Raw genomic sequence first — 15,994 nt, forward strand, 5'->3', positions numbered from 1 at the left:
CACTCTTTTATAGTTCATGATCGCCTGCCAAAAGAATGGTGCTACCCATAATAAAGTCATCCCCACAGGTTAACCTAATCTAGACAATCACTCATTGAGACTCACTTTGCAGGTGATTCTAGATTGTGTCAAATTGAAAATTAAAGCTATCACAGAGGGAAGGAAAACCATTTCAGCAGAAGACAGAGATGAATGGTATGGTAAAAATAATAAAAATTCGTTGTATTGATGTGTGTGAAATTGTTAAGATAGATAGATGAATAGATAGAGAGTGAGAGAAAGAGAGAGAGAAGGATGGATGGATGGATGGATGAATGGATGGGTGGACAGACAGGCAAGCAACAGATAGAAAATAAATAAATACAGGAAATTAAAAACTGTATGGGCAAAAACAAGATGAGGCTTCTAGACTTGGAGTGTTGGTAACTGACAACAAGAGAAAAGAACAGAATTTGACTCATGGCAGTGCTTACATCTCTCTTATAGCAGCAGTGTGCCAGCTGTACTCACCCCTCCAACTTATACATCCCAAAAGCTTGAATTTGGAAGAATGCAGCACATTTATGAGCAATTCAGATTTAAAGAGTCTGGTACAACACACAGGGGAATATGAACCAGAAATCATGGGAAACATTTAAAAATAGCTAAGACAGCAAATGCTCACGTTTCGTCACTTCCTTTTCCTCCTGTGCAAACTCTAAATGTGCAAAATCATCATTTAAAAACTACTTTCCCTATATTCCAATAATAAGCCTGCTGTGAAAGAAATTGATGTTGTTCACACGAGCCTCAAAACATATAAAAGACCTAGGAATAGACTTAAGCAAATCAATGGAAGACCCCTACAATGGAAACTTTAAAACACTCAAAAAATGAAGAATACATTTAAAAATGGAAAGACATGGCATGCTCAAGGATGGGAAACTGATGTACAAGTTCATCCCAATCCCAAATACAATCTCTATGTCATGGCTCATGGAACTAGAGAAAGCAATCCTAAAATTCATTTTGATGAACAAAAAGTCTCCAAATAGAAAGGCCACTGCTGGAGGTATGGAAATGCCTGATCTCAAATTATACTACAACATCCTAGTAACAAAAACAGCAAGGTAATGTCACAATGGACATGTCCTTCAATGGAATAATATAAAGGAAAAAACAAACAAACCACCTAGCTATAGCCATCTCACTTCCTCTTCCTTTTATAAAGTCTTTAAAAAAAAAAGAAATATAGAGAAGAAAGCATCTTCTATTTCTCACCTTATACAAAAAGTAATTAGAATGAGTCAAAGACGTTAAGACTTAAAACTCTAAAATTGTTAAAAAGAAAAACATAGAGAAAACAATTCAAGGTGTGGGTGTAAGCAAGGGCTTTCTGAAATATTTCAGTAATTCACAAAATAATGGGATTGTATAAAATTGAAAAGCTTATGCACAGCAGGCAGAACAGTTAGCGGAGCCAAGAGAAAACTACAGAATGCAATAAATTCTTTGCTAGCTATATGTTTGACAGAACATTAATATCCATAATATATAAAGAATTGTAAAACTAGTCAAAAATCAACAAGTGGACTAATTAGATGAGCAGATAGTTATCAAAGGATGAAGCATTGCCACTTAGCCAATAAAGAGGTGTTGCACATACTTATTATTAATAAAATTCAAATGAAAGTACACAAAGATTCCAACTCACCCTAATCAGAGTATCTATCATCAAGAAAATAGAAAGAGAGAATCTTTGGGCGGGGGGACACACAGCTGTCAGGAATATAAATTAATCCAGCCACTATGAAAATCAGTATGGAAGCTCCAGTAAAAACTGAAATTAGAACCGCCATATGATCCTGCTATATCGTTCTTGGGAATATATGTCCAAAGAAAATAAAGTCAACAGAGTACAAAATATCTTCACATTCATGTTTATTATAGCAGCATCTTCACTAGCCATGTTATGGAATCAACTTGAGTGTCTGTCAATAGATGATGGATAAAGAAAATATATATACATATATATCTTTATATGTATTATTATATATACTTATATATTAATATACTTTATATATTATATATACTTGTATATCTATTCATAAGCACACACAATGGAGTTCTGCTTGGCCATGACATTAAGTGAAATGTACCAAGTTGAAAATGCAAATATTGCTTGTTACGTGTCATATGTAGAGCCTAGATCTTATATACCTGTGTATAAAAATATTGTATATAATGCAGAAACAGAACTGATACTATTTGATAAAGGGAAGCAGATTGGAGGAGGGGAGAGAGAGATAATAAGAGAATGTTGTGGATTATAGTCAGAGTACATGATATACTTGAATGAAAATGTCTTTATGAAACCCATTACTGTGTATGGTGTTTCTATGTATGTATTCGCTAATAAAAACAAAAATAAAACCACTTTTTTTTTTTTTTTTTTTTTTTTGGTTTTTCGAGACAGGGTTTCTCTTTATAGCCCTGGCTGTCCTGGAGCTCACTTTGTAGACCAGGCTGGCCTCGAACTCAGAAATCCGCCTGCCTCTGCCTCCCGAGTGCTGGGATTAAAGGCGTGCGCCACCACGCCCGGCATAAAACCACTTTTAAGACATTTAATATAAATAAAGTATGTAGTAAAACAATTTTTTTTTGCTTTTGTTTTTTGTTTTTTGTTTTTTGGGGTTTTTGAGATAGGGTTTCTCTGTGTAGCCCTGGCTGTCCTGGAACTCACTTTGTAGACCAGGCTGGCCTTGAACCCAGAAATCTGCCTGCCTCTGCCTCCCAAGTGCTGGGATTAAAGGCGTGGACCATAACTACCTAGCTGATTCTTTTCTTTTTTCCTTTCCTTTCCTTTCTTCTTTGCAAATTCTCAGTGATAACACTATTAGTAAATTAATGTTCTAGAGGAACAGAAATATTACAAAGCATTCAAAAGGGAAAGAAACCTTAAAGAACCTTTAAAAATGCTAGAAAGGTAAAAAACCAGAAGATTCACAAAAAAAGCAGGAAAATAAAAGTTCAAGAAAGCAAAAGGAATTATAATATGTAAGAAATCATAGTGTATCTAGGTTTTTTACAGCAGTGTATAATTGACCTTTTAAGTCCAGTTACATGCAATTTATGAAAGTCACAACTCAAATTGAGTAACACACTGAGAAAAACCCATATATATGTAGTAAGCAAGATTTACAACTAAAATATAACAGCATAGAAATGTTTAAAGTAAAGAGACAGAATAATACATGCTGGGAAAATTTGTGGAAATGTACTGTAGCTATATATTTTTATCAGAAAAAAGTGCCCTTTAAGGTAAAAGACATTATTAAGGATAATCTGGCTCAGAGCCAAGTGCTAAAAGGTATAATTCTACAGAAAAGTATCTCAGTTTTATGCTTCCATGCCTTTTAAAAACACAGCTTCAAAATCTACAGCAAAGAAAAAAATCAACGAATTACAAAATTGACAAATCTACCATTACAGTGAGAGTTCTTAACATCCCTCTCTCTGTAATTGATAGATCAAGTAGGCATGAAAAATCAGTAAAGATGCAGAAGGTTTGAGAAAGAAAACTAACAAGCTTGATTTAATGGATGGCATTCTACAAGGAAAATTGGAGAAATAAAATGCTCCTCGAGTAGCTTGCAAATGAAGTGCTTATAAAAAAAATCGCATTACAGTAGTTCCTAAGACCAGGGTTAATATATTCACCAGCCAGTTCTAAAATATGCACTCAGCCTTCTGTCTGCAGAGTCCACAAACTTAACCAGCATGGCTCAAAATATTCAAAATAAACTCGCATCTCTGTTAAGCGTGTACAGAAGTCTCATTGTCATTCCCTAAACCATGAAGTGCATCAGAGATTTGCATGGTATTTAAATTACACAGAGCATCATAAATAAACTAAAGATGATTTGAAGTAAACAAGAACAAATTCCCTGGAGATACCAAGAGACAAAACACACCTATAAATTCACACACCCACTATACAAAAGGAAAAAAAAATTGTAGTTTTCAGGAAAAAAAAATGTTTTTCTATTGTATCACAGCATAAGATGAGACCTAATGCTATACTTTTGTATGTAAGGACATAGAGCTTCATAAACTAAAGAAATAGACTCTTATTTTATTTTTTGAACAAGCGACTACTAGCTACTGTCCATAGGATATTTCATAGATTATAAGACATGATTTTTAAAATCTGAATACATCAGTCATTGATATCTTATTATTATAGTAGAAAATTTTAGCTTTGTTAGTACATGCCTAAAACAGCACATTTCTCAAAAGTGATGGCATCTTAATTTCAGTGAAGCAAGTTCTTCACCTTTCAGAGCCTCAGTTTCTTCATCCATAGAATGGGACTGAGCTCTTGTGAGGTTACATGGCAGGAAGATTTTTACAGCAGCAATCCCAGATACAGAGCAGTGTCCAGAGCTGGGGAGTGCAGTCCCTATAAACCGAGCCTTGACCTTTCTCCTAGTGTAGTTGGCCCCTTCGGTCTTTCCTTCTTCTTTCCCAAGCAGACAGGAGAGCTTGACTCCTGGCTTTATCGCTGGCGCTTCACTGGCCCTCAGTTCTTCTGTTTTCTCTGCATGGTAAACAGAAGGCCCCACAATGCATTGCACCGTACAAATTGTCCTTCTAAACAAATCGTTGAAAGAGATTTGCAAGGAGGATAGGGGATGCACTCAGGGATATGAGTACTATAGGGAAAGGAAAATGTCACCCATTACGAATGGGACAGCAAACGTGTATTGAAATGAACATTTTGCATCTGTATTTGGCAACACTATATGCCTTCGCTGTTCTGCTCTCTGTTTTCTTTATTTTGTTTGTTGTCTGTTGTTTTGTTTTACTTCTAGGAATTCATCCACGGAAAATTATACACAGTTTTAAAAATACATACATAACACAGTGACTATACTTAGTGTTTCAAATATTAAATTCTTAAAACCTGTTATGTTGACCTATAAAAGAAGTCTGCATCCATTCAACTGCTGCCTTTGTCTTCTCCCAAGCCTGCCTGCAAATGTCATACTTCGGCCTGGAGACTTACAACAAGACCCAGTCTGAGAAAGACTTGGATGAAGAAAGTGTGGTTTTAAGGCTGGCCCCACTTACTGAGGAGCCAACCATAGACCACAAACCGTTCTCTGGTGAGGCATGAGGGACTCAAACACCCAGCAAGAACCATACCAAGCACGTATCCTCTGCCCAACCTGCCTCCTATTAACGATGTGTCCCAGAACACTCTTCTGGAGTGGTGTCGGCATCATAACTTGAGTACCAATAACAAGAAAGTTGAGGTTTATTTGAGACTTCGGAAACATTTATATTCAAAACAAGAGTGTTATATTCCCAATACATCTCGTGAGGCCAGAATGAAGCAGGGTCCCAGGAAACCCAAGATAGTCTTCAGAGAAATCGGGCCTCCAAGCAGCTGCCGAAGTAGGAAGCGGGAGAGTGAGTGGTATGCTGGAAATTCTAACTTCACCTAAGGGGTCCACATTTACAGCCAGGACAAGGATTGCCATGAGAGCTGCCCAGTCAATGTCTATGAATCGCTGGCCTCCTTCCTCTAATGTACAGGCTTTTCTGCCACAAGCCATTGGATTCAGATGGTGTGTGGTCTACGGCAGACAGCTCCCTGCAGATAAGAAAGGCTGGATTGGCCTGCAATTTCTTGCTGGTCAGACCTGGGTTCCAGACACTCCCCAAAGGATGAATTTTCTCTTCCTGTTACCAGCCTGTGTTCTCCCAGAACGAGGACTGGAAGATAATTTGCTATGTCCTGAATGTGTTCACAGCAACAAGAAGATCGGGAGAAACTTTAAAACTAGAAGCCGAACAAAGAAAAATGCCCTACCCCCAAATATGCCGCCTTAGCCAAGATTTTACTCTGATCTAAAGGGAATGGAAGAAGCAAAGAAAAAACATTCTGCGATACCTATAATGGCAAAAACAAACAAACAAACAAACAAATAACTGGCTGTCAGTCTTCAGAAAGCCCTCCTGCTGTCTCCCAGCAGAGTGGAGACTCTGCTGACAAATCAGCATCCATCACTCTAACAACACCCGGCTGCATCTTAACATCTCTGACTGACAGCTCCTCATGGTCTTGTGCTGGATTGGCTGAATGCTTAGCTATCTGAGAAATGATTTGGTTTTAGTGGGTTTGTTTTGCTGTAATATTTTATATGGATTTTTTTCGGGGGGGATGGGGAACAGTTTCAAATCAGCAAAGCAGAAAGTACTTTTTTTAATAGATTTTTTTTTTTTTTTTTGAGTAAGGCTTTATCATGTAGTAACTCTAACAGGCCTGGAAATTCTAGGTAGACCAGAAACTTGTGGTGGTCTTCCTAAGTGTTGGGATTTACAAGCCTGTACAATACTGCCGAGTCAGTACTGATACCCTATTGACTATAATATAGAGTTCATCGCTTGTGCCTAAAACAATCTGGGTGTTGACAAGTGTTTAGAGTGCCATACATTTGAAACCATATAATATGCTACTGTTCAGATTGGCTTTTACCTAGCAATATGCATGTGAGAAATATCCATGTCCTTGATTGATTTTTTTTTCTTTTTAATGCTGAGATTCCATTGTCCAAGATGTGCCTTATGACTTGATGCTATTACTGGTGGATAGCTAGTTGGTGTTTATATATTCAAGTCAGGGTCTTTTGCAGTACAGGCTGGCCTTGACTATTAATTTAAAAAAAAAAAAAAAAACCTGTTATGTTACAAGGTCAATTCCTCAGGACAGAAAGATGGATCTAAGATTTACAGGCTCAAAAAAAGAGAAAATGCTTTTTGATTGCACATGTTAGTCCAGAAGGTTTGACAATTTCCCCACTGCATGAAATGTTAATCAGTTTCATTACAATAGGAACAAAAAAACCTGTATGCATTACTTTTCAATAAAATAAATTCTATGCTGCTGCTGAGAATAATTGAAATAGAAATTTCAAGCTGTGGTTTTTATGGCATTGAAATTTATAATGATTTCTATTGTGAGAGTAAAAACTATTTAATTTTTTTCCCAAAGGTAGCAGCGTGTGGTGAATGCCTTTAATCCCTTCTAACACTTGGGAGGCAGAGGCAGGAGGATCTCAAGGCCAGCCTAGTCTACACAGCTTGTTGTAGGTCAGTCAGTGCTTCATAGTGAAACCCTGTGTCACAAGAAAAGGTTTCTTTAAATAATTCTTGTTCATGTGGAGTATTAAAAGTACACAGCAAGGATCTGGACGGACTGTTCAGTGGTTAGGGGAAGTTGTTCCTTTTGCAGAGGGCCTGAATCCCACTCCAGCTCCAACATCATGGCACCTAATCTTCATCTGCAATCCTAACTCCAGGGGCTCAGGCACCCTCTCCTGGCCTCTAAAGGTGCATACATTCATGGAGACATAATATTTCTACATGTTAAATAAAAAGAAACAAATCTTTTCCAAACTGCACAGACCCTTATGTTTACAAGCACCAGTAATGTCCAATCACATTCACTGACATGCAGTTTTCATGCTTTGTTGCATTTGAACACAGAAGTGATCATACATGTGCACATATGGGTATGGTCAGTTGCACGTGCATCTTATGGAACTAGAATAATACTGGATGTCTATTTGCTATTGTGTATTGATGCTTGACTGCTACATTACAACATATGGAATGAGGCTAAGATCTCTCGTTCTTCTGTGACTCAAGATCAACTCTTACTCCTACTCTTTTCTTTATATTAGAATGAAAAGGAGGAGGCTCTCTCTTGGGTTTTCCATCCATGATGAGTTTGGGTTGACTTTCTTCTCACCCTGGCTTCTCCCCCACTTTCCTGACCTCATCCATGCTTGATCTCTTCTACTCAAGGTGTTTGCTCTCCACTTTCATATCAAATGTGTTCCATAACCCTTCCCACCTGTCTCCCTCAATGCTTCCCTGTTTTCACCTCACATGATCCCTTTTCTTATCCCAGACCATCTACATTTACTCACACAAGTATGCGTACACAAAAATTAGAAGCTAAGATTTGCGTATTAAATTTTATAGCACTATTCAATGGATTCAGTACTGCATCTTCACAGAACTTGGCTCTCCAGGGTCAGACATTACATTCTTCCCAGCTTGTGATCATTTGCTCTTTTTGCTCGAAATGATTAATATTAAAGGAAAATGAAGATAAAATTTATTGAGCATTTAGAGCCAGATATTTTACTATATCCCTTAAATACATTTTCTCATTTAATTTTGAAGTATAATTTGATCAAGTTTCTGCCATTATAGCGGCAATTTGAAATAATATTAATGGATATGAAGGAAGTTAAGAAATTTGCCAATGATCATGCAACTAGAAATAGTAGCATCCAAGGCTAGACTCTACTAACCAGTTACACTACATGTGGCTTAGCCTGAGAGGTAAGGCCAGCACAAAAGGCAGTTACTCATCCAACATTGTAAGCTCTTTTGTGCTTTGATTCTCTGTTCTATTTCCTCTCTATATAGCTTAGTATAAAAATGGTTTTCTTTTTCTTTTCTTTTTTCAGTTTCTTAATGATTTCTTTATGTTTTTTGATGTTTTATTTGTTTACATTTCAAATGCTATCCCCTTTCCCGGTTTCCCCTCCAGAAACCCCATATCCCATCCCCCTCCCCCTGCTTCTATGAGGGTGTTCCTCCACCCACCCACCCACTCCCGCTTCCTTACCCTGGCAGTACCCTATACTGCCAGGTCCATCGAGCCTTCACAGGACCAAGGGCCTCTTCTCCCATTGATGTCCAACAAGGCCATCCTCTGCTACATGTGCAGCTAGAGCTATGGGTCCCTCCGTATGTACTCTTTGGTTGGTGGTTTAGTCCTTGGGAGCTCTGGGGAGTCTGGTTTGTTGATATTGCTGTTCCTCCTATGGGGCCACCAACCCCCTCAGCTTCTTCAGTCCCTTCTCCAACTCCTCCATTTGGGACCCCCGTGCTCAGTCCAATGGTTGGCTTTGAGCATCTGCCTCTGTATTTGTCAGGCTCTGGCAGAACATCTCAGGAGAGAGCTATATCAGGCTCTTGAAAATTGGTTTTCTATAGTTGTTTAGTTAAAAGAATGACAGGCTGGAAAGATGGCTCACTGCTCTTCCAGAGGACCCAAGTTTGATTTGAGTACTCTTGTATCAAGAAGGTTACAACTCCTGCTAACTCTAGCTCTAGGGGATCTGAAACCTTTTTCTGACCTCCAAGGGTACTACATTCATGTACATATACCCACTCACAGACATACATAAAGACACACAAATTTAAAGTAATATGTTTTTAAAGAAAGAAGAAGAGAAAGAAGAGAAAGAAGAGAGCAAGAGGAAGGAGAAGAGGGGGAAGAAGAAGAGGAAGAAAGGAGGGGGAGAAGGAAAAGGAGGAGGAGGAGGAGGAGGAAGCAGACTTACCCAGGAAGGAAGTCATATACAGTAAATAGTGTGATAATGTCTCCCCTGTCTCCCGTCTCCCCTTTTTCTGAATTCCTCAGACAATTTATTCTATAGCTTGAAGATGGCAACTAAACTAATACATTGTATAAATTTTCATTTCATTTCTTGTTACTTTAACATCCCATTTCCAACACTTTGGCTCTTTGTTTTATGTCAGTCTTTTTATAATGGATACTAGTCATGGTTGGGAGAACACACTTTTGTTAAAGTCATACTACATACCCATTTTCCCCCTTATTTCCCTTACACAGCTCCATGGGAATAGTACCAGTTTTTGTTGTTTTGCAATGGTCAAATTCAGGGTCACGGGCAGTAAGTTGATTTTCCCAAGTCCTATGTCTCTAGAAAGCAGGATGGGTCATCAAGATGGCTCAGCAGGTAAAGGCACTTGCTGCCCAGGCTAATGATCTGAGTTCAATCTCCAGGCCCCATGTGGTAGAAGGAGAAATCTAACTGCTCCAGTTTTATGCAGGAAAGAGTATACATATAGTAGTAGCAGTAGACATAGTAGCAGAACAGTAGTAGTAATGATGGTGGTGATGATGGTGGTGATGATGGTGGTGGTGGTGGTGGTGGTGGTGGTGGTGATGATGATGGTGGTGGTGATGATGGTGGTGGTGGTGGTGGTGGTGATGGTGGTGGTGGTGGTGATGGTGGTGGTGGTGGTGGTGGTGGTGGTGGTGGTGGTGGTGGTGGTGGTGTGGTGGTGTGGTGGTGGAAACTTTCTCCTGTCTCTCTCTTTCCCCAGAAGATAATGAGCACCCTGCCTTTTTGAAGATTATCTTCCAGGGCATGAGTTAGGATCACTTTAGCTCACTTACTATGTGTGGCCCCATGGGTCTTCATTAGTAGCTCTTTCAGGTAATGAGGAAGACAAAAGAAAGGAACCATCACCTTTTGTGCCAGGAGACATGTATGTAGGGCTTGTAAGGATCTTGATCCTCAAGGTGGTGAGTGAGGTCAGATGACAGCTCATTATTTTTAAATCTGGGAAGGTAATCCCAAAAGCAACAGTAAATATCAAAGTTAACCATAGGAATTTTTGTTTCATCCTCTTTAACCATGAAAATAGGTATTCAAGAATGTGATTAATACTTTCTTTCTAAGCTACAGTTTAATCCACTAAAACCAGATCACCAATATTATAAATTACACATCAGTGATGCTAAACTTGGACTTACTCTAAGAGAATTTCCCACTGTGTCCTGTGGCCTCATGAGCTTTGAATGCTCTTTGCCTAATCTCCCAATAGACTGGCAATTACTCTGCCCAAGTTTATTCTTCAAACATTTAGAATTAACAATTACAGAAATTTCTCTTAATAATAAAAAAACAACATTCTCTTTAAAACACTTGTGCAGATTATTTTTTTATTCATGGTATCTTAGTTTAAATTAAGTAATTGTTGATAATTATTTAGGGTATTTAGTATTTAGTTGATAATTATTTAGTTGTAATTTCATTAACTATCAATTATAGGATAGTAAATAATCAAAAATTCTAAAAGAAATTAAACATCTTGTCAGGATTTATCAATATTGTCAAAATTAAGGTTACAAGCAGAATATATAGTCAGGGTAAAAATCTGAATTATTCTGTAGTTGCCTGATTATATTATATTATATAATAAAACGTATAAAAAGTAAATAAAAGTAGAATTGTTTGCATGTATTGCAGACATTGCAGGTGAATATATAACTTGATAGCCTTCCATTATTGAACAGAGCATCTTTCGGTTTCAAAACTGTCAGTGAGTAATCGACTCGACTATATGGTCATTTAAAATTTATTTTTTTGTTTTCTATGCATCCTGACTGCAATTTCCCCTCCCTCTACTCCTCCCAGTCCTCCACACATACTCCCAGCTTCCTAGTAGTAAGACATTTTTAAAACCCCAAAAGGTAGATAGATGCTAACTTTCCATGGTTACGATGTTTTATTCTGAATATGTCTATGAAACAATACCACAAATGCTATCACAAATAAAACACAAATCAAAGTTTCAAAATGCCGTAAGTTAACAAAGGGAAGGGACTGGATTAGCATATCATTGCTGAAGGCTTTTTTCAGGGCTGGGTCCGTGACCTTCTGGATTAGCTAGCTCAGGTTTGCTTTATGCTTTCGTCTGGCATCTGCTCTTTCACTTCATGATTGACCTTGTCAAAGATGGGTTTTCTTGTATGGGGGTAGGGGAAGTATGGGGGCGGGTGGGTGTGATACATATGCATACAGGTGTCTGTGAACATGTGTGTACTTGAGTGTGGATGCCAGAGGACAACCTTGAGTGCTTGAAGTGATGTCCACCTTTTATTTGGGAGCAGAGTGAGGTCTCTTACTGGCCTAGAACTCTCAAAGTAGACTACAATCAAACCCCAGAGGTTTACCTGTTCTGCCTCCCTGCCCTCCAGCCTCCCCTATACCGTGCTTACAAACACAGCTTGCCTACTACCTCTGTCTTTTAAAACAAAAACAAAAAAACAAAACAAAACAAAAAAACAAAACAAAAACATGTTCTGAGGCTTATCAGCAGGGTTCTCATGGTTGCAAAACACCAGTTTAATGACTATAGCTCAATCACTTTACTCTTGTCTGCTTGGCTCTTGGCTCCCTTTCATACTGTTAGTTTTTCTTAAGTTGGTGTAGAAAATAATGAGTTTCATTAGGACAATTTTATACACATGTATCATTGTGCTCTGCTCAGTTCTCCCCCGACACTAGTACAGTCCTTGGTCCATCCTACCCATTCTTTCCAAGCCCCTTCCTTCCCCATAATCAAGCTAGGTTTTCTGACCTACAGTTTCCCAGAACTTCATAGTCACCTTTCTTATCCTTTTTGACAGTAGATATAGCAGATAAGGACTCACAAACGTTGCTGAACACCAAGTGGGATACAGACAAATTGAACAGAGCCAGGTGTGGCAGCACATACTTTTAATCCCAGAACTCTGAAGGAGGCAGAGACAGGGGATCTATGTGAACTTAAGGTCAACCAGGGCTATACAGTGAGACACTGTGTCAAATAAACAGACAAAAAATAAACTGAGCAAGTATTTATTAGCATTAATTATTATTTAATTACAATGAATGTGTGTGTGAGTGTGTAAGTGTGTGTGTGTGTGTGTGTGTGTGTGTGTGTGTGTGTGTTTAAATCCTTTCACCTAAAACACATAGTGGTTGGTTTCTTGGGGATGTGACCAATACAACTTACGTATTCTATTGTCTTTTGTTGTTATTGTTGTTCGTGTCTTCTTTGAATGACATTTGAATAAGAACTTTTTTGCTTCAAGTCAGAGATTCTTTCCCAAGCACACAAGAATTCAAGTGTTTTATTTTATTTTATTTACATTAGCAGAACAATCAGTCTCCTCCTTTCTTTTAAAAGGCAAGGTGGGGGGGGGTCATTAGTTTGGCTGGAGAAACCATGACTTCTGTCTTAGTTACTTTTCTATTGCTGTGATTTTAAAAACAAACAAGAACAAAACCAAACCAAACAAACAAAAAACATGAATTAAGCAATGTCTAGAAGGGAGGGTTTCTTTGGGGCTCACAGTTCCAGAGGGTTAAGAGGCCATCATAACCAATGTAAGGGGGAGTATGGGAGTGGTTAGCAGGTGCTCCTGTAGAAACAGCTGAGAGCTCGTATTTTGTAGCACAAGCAGAAAACAACAGGAATGAATGCAGGGGAGGAAGGAAGCTTTTGAAACCCTGAAGTCCACCCCAGTAAATACTTCCTCTCGCAAAGTCACACCCCTTACAGCTCCCCACACAGTCCTACCACATGGGAACCAAGCATTCAAGTGCCTGGACTGTGAGAGGTTCTCTTGTTGAAACCACCACATTCTACCTACTGACTCCCTCAGCTTGTGGCCGCATGATGATGCAGTCTTTCAGAGTCTCAACGCTGTTTAAAAGTCTAGTCTCTCATGTTTTGTCTACCATCGGGATGTATTATACCTCTAAGGCATCCTAGCTACATTCTTAACTACATTTTAAAGTAATGGTAATTGTTAGGATAATTTTATGATATCAAAAGGTGTGTTTGGGCTTTTTACAATGTAATTATATTTAAACTTGGCTTAAGACATACTGAGGATATTTTGTGTGCTTTTAAAATTATAGGGACATATATGCTTGTGGTGAGAACCTTATGACATTTCTTTACAGAATTTTCTTACTTACTTTTGTTTTAGTTGATGCATAGTACTGATCCATAGAGAAACCAAGGGTACAAACTATAACTCTTCCATAGTTAGCTTTAGAACTGATGCATGCCTCCTATAATAAACAAGATGAATGACATGCCATCATCTTCTAATGCTAGGGTATATTTCTCATTTGCTTTTGGAATAGATTTGGCTTATTTCTTACTTAGTGTGCTTTCTTTGTGCCTATGAAATGTGTATGGAGTCTTGTTAAGCTTTCATGAATAAGCCCAGTGCCCAGTTTGATGTGTGTGTACATGAGTGCATGAGAAAGAGAGGGAGGGAGGGAGGGAGGGAGGGAGAGAGAGAGAGAGAGAGAGAGAGAGAGAGAGAGAGAGAGAGAGAGAGAGAGAGATGCCTCAGCATTCCCTATTCCCTGACAGATATTCTTTGGATTCCCACTACCCTTCAATAAGTTTACATTGGTGGTAAAGCCCAAATTTGGACATTTAGTTTGATGAATTTTATTGTTCTCATACCCTTGTGCACATCCTTAGTGCTTTCCTTAGGGTACATTTCAAGACATGGAATTGCTACCTCAAATGGTATACACATGTTTAATTTAATTCCCTACCGGCCACCCAGAAAGGTTGTACCAATTTAAAGTCCATAAACTGGAATTAAGTGGGAAAAGGGCCTCAGGGAAGTGAGGAGCATGGCTGTATCTATTAGAATGTGCAGCCCTTAGATACCACCGAGTGACTGCCAATGCACCTCAGAGTGGTCAACAGGGAAAGGCAACAGTAAGCCTAACTACACTGTGAAACAGCATGGGGATAATTAACAAGGCCACCTTAGGATTTGGAACCACCATCCCTGTAGTATAGTTATAATTTAATGAAGAGCATATAAAACTGATATGAAATCCCTGTATTCACACCATTATGACAAACCAATTATAACTCCAAATCAGTATCACATTTAACCTAAAGTCATGCCAGTTTTTCACCTACCTATCCCCTCAAAAGAACAGTATTGTTCTGTTAGCAGCTAACAGGAGACTCCTCCTTCCTTGAATACTCATTGCTAAGTATTCCCCTCCAATCATACTTGAACATTGCAGAGTGCCGCTGATGCCTCTTCTGAAAGCTGTATCCCCATCTTGAAAACAGCAAGCAGTTAATCTCCTGTTTTCAGGACCAAAGGAAAGAAAGATGAAAATAAATGGCTAGGTAGGTAGTATTGATTTGGATGCTGGCTTTGGCCTCACTTGGCCCCTAAGCAAAACCACTGAATTGTATAAGACTTATGTAAGGACTGACCCGGCACAGGTGCAGGAAACAAACAGTTCCAAATACTCTGCCTGCTTTAGATTCTGGAAAGAGAGTTATTTATTTTCTTATTCCAGTTTTTCTTGCTCTTTGCAGCAGACAGTGTTTGGCACAGCAACGTCTCAGTAAAAACAGCATGACTCAGCCAGTTGCTGTACAAAGAAGGCTAGAAAAAGCTGGTTTACTCCATTCAGTTACAAGAGGATTTAATGGGTAGATATAGATATTGCATGACGCTGTTTGGTTATAAGAACTATATTTTAATATTACTGTAGATACTTTTAAGGTAATTCAGTTGTTTACAGTTGACATTAGCCTTTTTCATATGTTAACTACTACATAATATCTTTACAGTTTATAATGTAAAATAATGTTTTGAAACAGTCAATGTATAAAGGAAGGAAAAATAACCTCAATGAGCTGGGTTTACATTTTCTTCCCTCTCATATTTTTCCCCCAGGTAAAATTTCAGTGAAAAATGCCATGTTTCATTCTGGTTTTGATAGATATACTATAACTTATGATGTATCCAGTCAAGGCATTCTGAATAAGTGAAATTCTGGCCTATCTTTAGGACTGTGAAAGATCTTACAGCAACAATTTATTTCAAGCACAGTCATCAGTACTCCAATGTTTGAACTACTGCTCAAAGCCACTATCCTAACTGCAGCAGAGTGGAGACATGAAAGGTTATAGGAAAGATGATTGAACTCATGTATCCAAGGATGTACAAAAGAAAGTATAAGCACCATGATGATTAACCAGTCATTTTAATCTGGTCCTTAAGGAACCAGGAGCTGTGAGTGAACAATGGCTGAAGATAGAGCTGACATATATATATATATAGATAGATAGATAGATAGATAGATAGATAGATAGATAGATAGATATAGATATAGATATAGATAGATAGATAGATATAGATAGATAGATATAGATATAGATATAGATATAGATATAGATATAGATATATATATATAGATATATATATAGAGAGAGAGAGATGGAAAAATGAGTTATCAGAATGGAAAGCAGCACTTCAAACAATAGACAAATATTCTCAAGCACT

The 15,994-nt window shown here is 38.2% G+C and overlaps 1 pseudogene; it reads left to right on the forward strand.

Annotated features, from left to right (window-relative positions):
- The first annotated feature begins 5,020 nt into the window (after positions 1 to 5,020).
- Positions 5,021 to 5,877, forward strand: LOC110286452 (developmental pluripotency-associated protein 2 pseudogene; annotated as a pseudogene).
- The last annotated feature ends 10,117 nt before the right edge of the window (positions 5,878 to 15,994 follow it).

This window comes from Mus caroli, unplaced genomic scaffold, assembly GCF_978045245.1.
Source record: "Mus caroli unplaced genomic scaffold, Mus_caroli_1 scaffold_5, whole genome shotgun sequence".
Classification (NCBI taxonomy): Eukaryota; Metazoa; Chordata; class Mammalia; order Rodentia; family Muridae; genus Mus; species Mus caroli.